The 8,278-nt window shown below is 39.3% G+C and overlaps 1 long non-coding RNA gene across 1 annotated transcript in view; it reads right to left on the bottom strand.

The window, feature by feature from the left end:
- Positions 1 to 664: 664 nt before the first annotated feature.
- LOC134000387 (uncharacterized) overlaps positions 665 to 8,278 on the bottom strand; it is a 13,855-nt gene continuing 6,241 nt past the window's right edge. The window contains exons 2-3 of the long non-coding RNA XR_009927430.1: positions 4,380 to 4,483; positions 665 to 2,450 (exon numbers count right to left, since the gene is read on the bottom strand). This is a non-coding gene — a long non-coding RNA (uncharacterized LOC134000387). The remainder of the gene's footprint in view (positions 2,451 to 4,379; positions 4,484 to 8,278) is intronic.

Here is an 8,278-nt window from a genome sequence, read left to right as displayed (position 1 = left end):
TTACATTTTCCATAGAGCAGAATATTACTTCTTTCTAGGTGTGGGCCTGTCAAAAGACAAGGGGTTAATGCAGTGCATTACTGCTTAAAGCACACTTTGCTCTTTTCAAATTTTACCATTGTGCCTGGCAAGATCAAAAGGGCCCTTTCAACATGTCGCTGTGTTCAATGAGCTTTCATGTCTTACCTCATTACTGGAAAACTTTTCTTTGATTGAGCCGAGGTCTGAGCTGAGTTTGGTCAGACAATGGGGCTGGACGACTTTCACCGTAACACAATGAAGAGGCAACAAAGATGTTGTCTCAAATCCCTCTCAAGATGTTGGGCCCCCACGCATTAACTGCAGCAAACGGGGCCTGTGAATTACAGTAAGACCCCTAAAAGTGAGGATTTGTAACTCCTCTGATCAGACTCAGCTCACGACCAGCAGAGGCTAAATCCCTGCAGGGAACCAGCAGCAGAACAGAGGATGAGATGAGCTTCTGCGAATACATCTCTGTTGATTTTAAACCCTTTCTGATAGTCCCTGGAATAATGGTTTAAGGAGGCTCCATTTAACTTTCGAATGTATCCATTTCAACACAAATAAGGAACTGTACATTCAAAAGACTGTTAAAATGAAAATCTGTTTAGTGAATATTGTATTTTAAATAACACGCAACACATTTTCTTGAAAAGAGAATATTTTATTCATGCATATTTAACACAGTTGCAAGGTTTTTTTCTGTCTAAACAGTTCTAACATTTCATACCATGGCACCAATATTTTTTCCAATCATTTTTGGGGGGAATAGAGCAAACAAATCCCTGAGTGATTCCTTGAGTATACACACCCCTCTCTGACTCAGAGAATTGGGCAGCAAAAGTCAAAAAACCCAGACAGAAGTGGCGTTTTACTGATCAGTTGCGGGTCTCTGAAGAAAATACTTTTGACCTTCTTCCTTTTCCGTCGTTCCATCTCTCCCTCTAACACACACACACACATCCCTTTTCTCTCCATCTGTGCTATATATTTTTACTCTCTACCTGTCAGCTTTTCTGCTTGTCTCTCTTAACTTTTACAACTTAATTTCCTCTCCTGTTGATTTAAATTGTTTGTTTTAAAACATTTTTATCATCTTTCCAGTGATAATAACTGCTTTATAGGCTCAGGTAATTGCAGACTGTGAAACCAAAATGCCAACAAGAGACAATATAAATATTTGAGTGATAAAAAGCTGTTCCTGTGACCTGAGCTGAGTAGAAAATTGAAAATGAAATAAACTGCGCCTATTGTGAATTTTCCATCCTGATAATTTTTCTTTCTTTGGAGGAGCCAGCCAATAAGAGCTTTTGTTCCTGTTATCACACACTGTTCATTTGTCTCCCAGCCGGAAAGCCATGTTAAGATAACGCCATCCTATCATCTGATTGTCTTATCAAAGTTGAGCGACACAGCACCCCCAGTCACTCTGAACAATCAGTCAGCCTGGATGAAAAGGTTAAGTGCTCCACACACCTCTTGCTAAAGTTTGTGGTCAAAATACATAAGCCAGAAGAAATGAGCATCTACAGTGTTTATTACACACACAATTTATCCCAGATTTATTTGTCACAAGCCACTTTGAGTTTAAGCCAATATTCAAGTCCTGTTTAATTTCATGTGGCCTCCTCTCGGCATCTCAAGTGCAAGAGTGTGCAACCCTTACACAGCATTTGACACCAGGGTCAGTGGAATTGCCCCACTTGAACTAAAAGACATTTAGTTTGGTTTGGAAAGTGAAAACTCGAACACCATTAATTTGTTTGCTCTCCCACTAGTCATGACCACAGCAAATGCCATCACCTCAAAGAAGTGGTCGGCTGTCCTCACTTTTATTTGTTTGTTTCTTTGGAGGGTGTGAAGTTGTGGAGCGCGGCTGTAGTGGACGTTGGACTTGGGGGGGACCGTGGGGACTCTCCAGAAGGAAGGCTTTTGCAGCCAAAGAGCTATATGGAGCTAGCAAACAAGTTAGCTAGCGACGGAGAGCGAGGGGGGGGGAGTGTGTAGGTGGTGGTGGTGGTGGTGGGAGGGGTGGGGATTCATTTAGCCAGGCATAGCTGCTCTTGTTTGTGGTTGTCCCTGACAGCGTCGGCAACGCTGCTCCAAAGCACCTGTGTTTGCTCACTAGCTTTCCCCCAATCTGCTCGAAAAATGCTGTGAGCATGTCACATGGTGGCCAGATAGCCTGGGCACCATGGGAATACAAAAGCCGGGGCTTTTAGAACAGTTAATCATTAATGGAGGCCTCTCTTTTGTTCCCATTCAGATCCATGCTGACAGAGGCTTTGATATTACATATGGCAGACAGGTCGGACGTAGATATAGCCAAGTACATCGACAGGAAAGTGCTTTCAGGTCGCTTGAACCAGGGTTAAAGTAGACTATAAGCAGCAAAGGAAAAGTATCTTTCAAATGGCAGCCATGCACATCTGCAGAGGACAGGAAGAACACACAGGTCAATTTTACATAACATTACATATATTTTGTTTTTTTGGTTGTTTTTTTTACAATACAATAATTAGATTCTGCTGTTGACAGGTAGAGGTGAGTTGCTAAGTAGCAATATATGCTGGTTATACATGGAAGCTCAATAGGTATTCTGAATTACACTGGAAATATTATACAACCATGCCAAAAAGTTAAAATAAGGAAGACAAAAGTCATGAATACATCATTGTCACGGTTTGGCAGGATGGCAATAAATGGAACAAGTCTTTCATGGGATGGGAAGGCACTTTACCGACCCCACAATTAATTAACATGCCCTAATCTCAGTTTGCTCTCCATCTTGAACTGTCAATGAAAAGTCGTGGACTCATTTCACGCCTGTCAAAGTTGGCTTTAGAACAGCAAAAAAAAAAAGACAGAAAAAAGAAAAGAAAAAGAAAGAAAGGGCAATGCATGAACTTGCTTTTCACAAAGCAGGGCCAAATTTATCTTGGGGGGATAGATTAGGTTTACACAGCCACATTCTTATAGCTAAAGCACTAAAAGGGTCAGAGACAAACTCTTATCTTCCATTTACCTCAGCATGCCAATGGTTCTTTATTGAAAGTTAGTCTTGACCCCACCCTAACCCCCAGTGCTAATAATACTGTATGAGAGTTGGAGGGGATGGTGGGACCACAAACATTTATGGCTGAAAATGCAGCACAAGAGCAGGCAAAGTGGCCACTCAACGCAGGATGCTTGGTGCGCCAAGAGTCAATCATTAACGCAGCACATTTAGTGATATCTGCTCTCTGGCACAGACTAGAAGTCAAAAGATAAATGAAGGTTGTGTTTCAGGGAATGAAGTAAGGCTCCAGCTTATGTCCTTTAGCAAACATACCAGCCCACATGTAGGTTTCTTTTGAGATTTTTGTGGCTGGTTCTCAGGTCAGAGTCTCACTCAGACAATAAGTTCTCAAGCTGACCAACAATAGTGAAATGAGTCAGGTTTATGTCTCTGTTAACATCAAATACGCACTTCTTGAAAGCTATGGTGGCAAACTCTTTACGTCGCTAGCTTTCCGATCTCAAATAAACAGTTGTTGCTCGTATTTGTTTTGTTGTCCCTTGTTCTTTTATGAGAAACTGGTTTTCTAGAAACGTGCACACACCTAAAGTTAATATAGTAAGCAAAACTAACAAGGAAGTTGTAATTAATTTGAATCGTTTATCATTTCAAGGCTCATGAAAGGAGATCTTTTTTCCCCCATTTATTCAATCATATAACATGATGAGAAACTCAACCAGAAAATATAAACATCTCATATCCTCTTTGTCAGGTGTGAGCGTCACACAGCCATAAATCTTTTCTTTCCTTACATGCAGCTTGACTTCACTACAGTGTGTTTATTTGCTAACCCTGGTCACCGATGATAAGGGCCATTGGTGTCCCCACGCTGTAGCTAACAATCTCTCTTTAGCGACAACACACCCATGTTTCTACCAACACGTTTGCACTGTGCGTCCCGCAACAACAGGAAAATGAAGAACAAAACATAGGTGCTAATAAATCCTGTGTCTCAGCTATAAGGAAATAAATTAGGTTGAGCAGAGTCAAAGGATGGGCTTAACAAGTGTATGCTTCAAACAAAAGTTCCTGTTTCAGGAGGGAAGGTGCATGGGTGATGGATGGCTTGGCAAACATAGTTGACATACCTGGCCAATGCCATGGGCCGGTCACAACCCAGGACTGAGAGGGACATTGTGTGAGTGTTTGAGTGTGTGTGTGTGTGTGTGTGTGTGTGTGTGTGTGTGTGTGTGTGTGTGTGTGTGTGTGTGTGTGTGTGTGTGTGTGTGTGTGTGTGTGTGTGTGAGAGAGAGAGAGAGAGAGAGAGAGAGAGAGAGAGAGAGTGTGTGTGTGTGTGTACATGCATCAGTGTAGCTCTTCCGCAGCTATCCCTCTTCCCTCTGAGGCTTCCTCTCCCTCCTCTCCTCCACTCGGGCCGTGGGGATCACTTCAGTCAGCAGAGCCCTGTTTGACAGAGACACAGCCTCCATATAAATCCCATCTTCCTATTTATTTGATGTGCAGTTCTACTAGGACGCCTTCGATCCGTCCTCAGGGAGCCCGCATCTCAAAACACTCAAATAGTCTGGGTGTGGCGATAAGCACGGGGCTGGAATTATACTCCCAAATTCCCAAATCCTAAAAGAGCATTGTTCCATCACATTTTAAAACACATACACAGAGAAAAAAAAGCCATATGATGTGAGCTTGTGCATTATTGCTATTTCTATTTTAAATAATGTGTGTTAAATGTAAAAGATAAATAAGAAAAATGGAAATATATGATGGAAAAAAATTTGCTCTTTTTCCATGAGTGCAGTTTGGAGCGTGGGAGACGGGTCAGTGCAGTCTGGTGGATGAGTGGAAGACCTTTACGGGGAACACCCAGGAATGTTTAGTTAACTCGTCCGTCGCATTCAAGCATGTGTGTCAAAGGTGTTTACAGGGTGTTGACATTCACACATTGGCAGAGAGGTAACGTGAATGGTATAGCCATGTCTGGCTGAGCTGGGCCCTGAAAGTGTTCAACACAAGTAAAATGAAACATCTCACTGTCAAAATGTTTCTGTGGCGTCATTTAAAAATGATTAGCAGATGAAGAACTTGAAAACACTTCTACAGTTCACTTCTATTCATTTTTATATCTACTGATATTTTCAAAACAAAATGCTCCTCTTATTGCAGCAACATTTTCAGCTAAGAAAAAATTACTAACAATAATAATAATAACAATATCTCTTTTTCAGATGCCAGTAAATTTTATGTAATTGTGAAATGTAAAATATACACAATAAAGAGATCATTTTGTGATGTTTTTATATTTGTGCTGGTATTTTCTTTTGTTGGTTTTGTGCTTTATATTTTGTCTTTAAAGGATTTAGTCATTATTTCATTTATATCATAATAGTGCATATACACATAATATTATGCATATTCATATTTAGATATATGTTTTTTCAATTAAATTTGATTTCATAATTTGTTTTACATAATTGTTTTGCATAATTCTAACAGCTATAATACCTTTACATGTCAAATTAATTGCAGCCCTAGATAATTGTTCATCTTCAAATTTATAGAATTCTATAACAATTGATAATTTGTTGGATCAATAATACTAACAGAGCTAAATTACTTTTTCAAATGTATTATGTATTATGTGTATTTTTATTTACTTCCACAATTAAAAGATAATAATTTCATCATACATTAGAAGTTAATTATCAAACTTCTACTATATAAAACTTTTATTACATGAGTTAATAATAGTTAAACAATTATCATACGTTTTTGAATGCTGTCATAGCTTTCTTGTTTTTGTGGTTATATTATAAATAAATTATAATTACTTTGATTGTAAATTTCATGATGCAGTGACATGTGGTCCCACTGATAAAACTAACCTCATAATGTGTGTGGTTTAATTTCCCTTTATGTGATGGCTCAGCCATAAAACACAATTATCCCATCATATATCCACTCATTGTAACAAAGAGTAAACACCACATATGTAAAGATACATTTTAAACAGTTTGTCCCAACAAAAACGGTGTCGCTATAATAATAATTCCCATCTCCAAAATTTTTAACATGTTTGCATGTTTTGATTTAATTCTGAAGTCTAACATTCACTGCTGAATAAAAGTGATTTCTTCTGGTATTTTTTTAATATATATATATATATATGTATATACAAATACTGAAAAACTGTAATTAATAAATAAGCGATCATCTGAAAGCAAGATTAGCATATTGTTATATTCCACAAACAGAAAAATAAAAATACTAAACATTAAATTAATTTTGATTTTTAAAAATATGTGTATACTGCACTGTATATCTGTCTGAAGTATGTTTAAAAAATAGATTAACCAATATTTGCTTATATATTTTCCTCTATATTACTAATACCAATGCTAAACCCCTCATCACAGACACACTTTGAGGAGGATATCTTTCTTCTGTAGTGGGTTGCCAATGAAGCAACCAGAGCCAGTGAGCACAAGTCAGCATGTCACTCTGTCTGTCTGTCTGGCTCTATGACCACCCACTGAGAGCTACGGGGCATGAAGTGAACAGCTCTAATCGTATCCTGCCAGCTTTATACTGACCTACAGGTGACAAAACACCTAACCTGTTAAAGTGCCTGTACATCCAATTACTTTAGGTCACATAACATAAACATAAAGGGACTGAAGCACGCACCAGAACTCTACAGGTATCACTCACATTGTTTAAGGTAATAGGAGGAGTGTTGTAAGTTTCCTATGACTCACACACAGCTCTTTTCTCCACCCATGAATGCTGGAAGATTGTAGGTCGGAGTGAACTTAAAAAACGAAGTCCTCTCAGCTCATAAATTACACGGCCATGGACAACCTTAAGCGGTGTTGAAATGCCTCGAACAGAGCTTTATTTCAGCGTTGGTGGAGCGTGAAGCTGAGAGCACCACCCCACAAGGAGCCTGGCTCTCACAGGCACAAATAAGACAGCTATTTATCTTGCCATACCTGAGGTCTGACATACTGGCAAACGCTGGTTGGTGGTACACCAGAGGTGGATGTGAAAACAAGCACTTACTGTTTCTTAATGACGTTGCTCTTTGAGGTATTGCTTCCACAACAGGCCATACCTTTTTTTGTGATTAAGGCCCTAGGATAGCTTGCCAAGGAATGAATAAAGTCTCATCTTAGAATTAAAATTTTCTGTCCCATACAAAAGGTTTTTCCTTCCTGGGACCTGTCTTGGCACAGCTACTGGCACTTTGAAATTTGATCTGACAGATTAAGAGCTTATCCATTAGAATAAACCACTGTCACATTATCATGGGTTTGTGTTCTCACTCTGGTGAAAAAAGACCCATTTTCCTGCAGCGTCTATGTGTGTAGCTTTTAATTGTAGTTGCATGTAACCCAAAATGTTGCAAATAAGATTGTGACTGTTTTGACAAACATTGCAACTCTTAGAAAAAAGTGTAGATTATATATACATATATATATATTTAAATGTGACAGTGGAAACAGCCAGCGGATCTCTTTTCTCAAAGGTTTTTCTTAACATCATATTGTGTAGAAATCATCCTCAGTCTGACCACCCAGGGGGTCCCTGACACCACAACCTTTACAGAGGGGGATGGGTGTGTGCGTGTGTGTGTGTGTGTGTGTGTGTGTGTGTGTGTGTGTGTGTGTGTGTGTGTGTGTGTGTGTGTGTGTGTGTGTGTGTGTGTGTGTGTGTGTGTGTGTGTATGTGTGTGTATTTGTATTTAGGCAAGTGTCTGCCCACATGCATGAATATGCTCCTTCATCATATGTGTATTGATCCCATTGTGACATCCCGCCACTCTTTTTTTTTGTTTGTTTGTTTGTTTTTTTTGTTTCAGATACATTTACTATTGTTATTTTATTCCTGGTAGACTTCAACAGGGAAGCACACTACTTGCATTTCCTGCCACGCAGACAACATTACATGTATTGAGTGTGAATACACATTGAGGAGAGAACTGGTCAATGTAAATGCAAACACAAACCAACAAACCAAAACAAAAGAGCACAATATGGATCCTTCTCTCAGCCAGTGCCACTACACTCTTGCTCTGTTTGCCCTCTCTTCTCGCTGGAATTGCCATTAGGTCATATAATGACTGCATCTCATTTCTCCCTCAAGAGCCCTCAGAGGCTTTTTTGCCTACGGCTGGAAAAGCACATCTTTGTCAGGATCTAGAAATGAGACTCCTCTGTATTTATTCCATCTACTATGATA

The sequence above is a fragment of the Scomber scombrus genome, chromosome 19 (assembly GCF_963691925.1).
Source record: "Scomber scombrus chromosome 19, fScoSco1.1, whole genome shotgun sequence".
NCBI lineage: Eukaryota > Metazoa > Chordata > Actinopteri > Scombriformes > Scombridae > Scomber > Scomber scombrus.
This window is presented reverse-complemented; position numbering and strand designations above follow the sequence as displayed.